Source organism: Trachurus japonicus, chromosome 5 (genome assembly GCF_045865225.1).
Source record: "Trachurus japonicus isolate A0001 chromosome 5, Traja_1.0".
NCBI lineage: Eukaryota > Metazoa > Chordata > Actinopteri > Carangiformes > Carangidae > Trachurus > Trachurus japonicus.
Genome location: NC_140911.1, coordinates 28,465,828 through 28,469,413, shown reverse-complemented (window position 1 = coordinate 28,469,413; position 3,586 = coordinate 28,465,828).

The window sequence follows — 3,586 nt, the reverse complement described above, 5'->3', positions numbered from 1 at the left end:
AGACTCCTCACACCTGTGGAGAGAAAATGAGCCCATTAAAACAGGATGTTTAACATTTATACATCTTGAATAAAAACATAATGAATTGTCAATTGATCACCACAGTTTTTTTTATATTATTTTACATGATGTCACCTTTAAGATGATATGGCTAACTTGTTGTTAAACTGTTATTAAACAGCACTGCATTTGAGAGTTTCTACCTTAATTTCATTATATCCGTGCAATGACAGTTAAAGCAGAAGTAAGTGGGGTGTTTGTATAAGTCTTAAATAGTTCTATCTTCTGACGGCAATCACTTCTATAGAGTGTTTGGTCTGAAACACAGGTCTGTCAGTCACTCTGCTCTGCTGTAAGCCAAGGAGAAAACTTTCCTTGTATCCTACAACCTTTATCCAATGAGGAGAGAGAACGGCATAAAGGGGCGGTCCTCTCTGTGTGTGCAGCCAAGGGATGTGCGTGAATGTGGTGACGTAGGGACGAGGACGGGGACTGCTAACTCCATCTGCTGACAAGAAGTTAGCCAAAACGACCTGATCGCTTACTTCTGCTTTAAGAGTTTCCAATAGGTTAGGTTAGGTTAAACTTTATTAATCCCTGACTGGAAATTCATTTGTCACAGTAGTATAAAACGAGAAACAGGACATTATGAGAAAATACATATAATAAACTATATAACATTAATGTAGAATACATAATACATAAAAAATATTGTATCAGTATCTATATATTATTTTTTTGATATTCATTAGGGCCGCGGGCAATCGCCCGGGGCACTGGTCCCAACAGCTATGAAATAGCTGCAGGGACCAGTGCTTTGCCCGGGCACTACTGTTATTGTGTGGATTTTTTCCTAGTTAGTGTGACTGCTGAAGCAGTCACACTATTGTTCTTCTGTTTGGCCATTTTCTTCCGCCTTTTTACGGTCTTCTTCTAGTCCTTCATACTTTGTGCTATTTCAACAATTCATATATCAAAACGTGCAGCTTCTTTTGAACTTTATCGGCATTACTTTTCTCTTTTTAACTATTTATACTTTTTCAAATATTTAACTTTTTCAGATTTTTTTCAGCTTTATAATGTGTGTGTATTGCGTCTAACGAGCAGAGCTAGAGTGTAGAGAGGCAAAAAAACATTCTAGAGTTTTTCTGGCTAAACTGTCAGCACGGCCACAAATTAAACTCTAGACAAATTATTTTCTCCAGTTTTGTAGCCACACTTGTCTTCTGGCTAAAATTCTGGTCAAAAATGCAAAGAGACTTAGATAATAATTTTAAATATTTTTTAAATGCAGCCAGGGAGCTCTCTGCTCTCATTCAGCTCAATGCATTTTTTTCACATCAGCAGGAGAAGGAGCTCAACTTTGTAACTTGCTGTTAAGTGCTTTTTAATTCATTTTAATTCACCAAAAAATAGTCACAGGTCACAAAAAAGTCCTCTTCTTACTTGGTGTGGCTAATTTATACTAATTTCTTTTTGATTTAAGCATCATTGAAAAATCTCACATTCATCAAAGTCTCAACCTCTCTTCTTCACAACTCCACTGTAGTGTAGGGGGTAGGGTAACTGCTTGCCAACCCTAAGGTCACTGGTTTGAATCCAAGGGAAGAATTCTTGTTATGTTATGTTGAATTCTGCTCTCCTCCCCCGCCTTCAATTGGTTACAGGTGTTTGTTATCTCCTTGATTACTCGTACCAGTTTGCAGCACATCATCACATTACAATGAATGACAACAGTATTGAAAGCAGTGTGCTCTCTGTAGCCGAGTGGCAGAGTAAAGGCTTAGTGATCATATGGTCACGGGTTCGATTCCTGCCTCAGTCATTTCACATCATTGCTTGACTTTTGATTCCAATTATTCAGCTGTCATTGGACAGTCTTTGATTCCTCATAGTATAAAGCTCATTGTAACTCAGGTTCTCTGTGGCCATATGGTTAGTGTGTTAGGTGTTGTGCTATTTCAACAATTCATATATCAAAACGTGCAGCTTTTTTTGAACTTTATCGGCGTTACTTTTCTCTTTTTAACTATTTATACTTTTTAAAATATTAAACTTTTTCTGCAAATTAAACTCTAGACAAATTATTTTCTCCAGTTTTGTAGCCACACTTGTCTTCTGGCTAAAATTCTGGTCAAAAATGCAAAGAGACTTAGATAATAATTTTAAATATTTTTTAAATGCAGCCAGGGAGCTCTCTGCACATCATCACATTACAATGGCAACATGCTTATCTCTGTGCTCTCTGTGGTGAAGTGGCAGCGTAAAGGTTTAGTGATCATGAGGTTGTGGGTTCGATTACTGGTTCAAATCTTGCCTCATCAACAATTATAGTGAATTATTTTCCCAGTCGTCCTCTGTTGACTTCTGATAACTTGCTTCATGTTGAAACTGCTGCTCTCAGCCTGAAATTCACAGAAATTTTCATTCTAAGTCTTACTTGGTGTGGCTAATTTCTGCACTTTCCTTACCTTTTTTTTTTAAGCAGGAGCCAGTGATCCTCTTATTAAAGGTTTTCTTTGCCACTCACATGCTGTCTCTGCCTGTAGCCTAGTGGTTAGCTTGCTGAGCTGGAGACCTGAAGGTTACTGGTTCAAATCTTGCCTCAATAACAATTATAGTGAATTATTTTCCCAGTCGTCCTCTGTTGACTTCTGATAACTTGCTTCATGTTGAAACTGCTGCTCTCAGCCTGAAATTCACAGAAATTTTCATTCTAAGTCTTACTTGGTGTGGCTAATTTCTGCACTTTCCTTACCTTTTTTTAAGCAGGAGCCAGTGATCCTCTTATTAAAGGTTTTCTTTGCCACTCACATACTGTCTCTGCCTGTAGCCTAGTGGTTAGCTTGCTGAGCTGGAGACCAGAAGGTTACTGGTTCAAATCTTGCCTCAATAACAATTATTCACAGAAATTTTCATTCTAAGTCATTCAAGCTTGACTCTCAAGCTTTCTTGATGTCAGAGTGAGACAGAGTGCAGCTCATCAACAGACAACAGTCTCTGCAACTGCGTGTGCACTGTGGCCTAGAGGCAGAGTGGAAGTCTATTGACCATGAGGTTGTGGGTTCGAGTCCGACCTTGGTCAAACATTTGTATGGTGATCACTGCTTGCACTATTTGCTAATTCTGCAACAGCGTTCAGCTGCTGTCAGCAGTCACACCATTTCCATTCTTGGAAATGCCTTTTCTAGTTAGTGTGAATGCTGGAAGCATTCACACTATTGTTATTCGGTTCGGCCATTTTCTGCCTTTCTTTGTCATGTAACTAGTCCTTCATACTTTGTGCTATTTCAACAATTCAAATATCAAAATGTTCAGCCTTTTCGGGACAGGTGTGCTATGTCTTTTCTCTTTTCAACTATTCATACTTTTTGCAATATTCAACTATTTCTGATTTTTTTTTCCCCATAGAGAATGCATTGGAACAGTCTTGAAACTCTTCAAATCTTCTTACTTCTTTCAGCCTTTAAAGCGTCCACATACTTTCAGCTAGAGACTTCATTCAAATTCTGAGCTGTAGACAAACTTCTAATGTATTCATCCTGTATTTACAACTTTTTCATAGCTTGCACCGTTTTTGAGATAA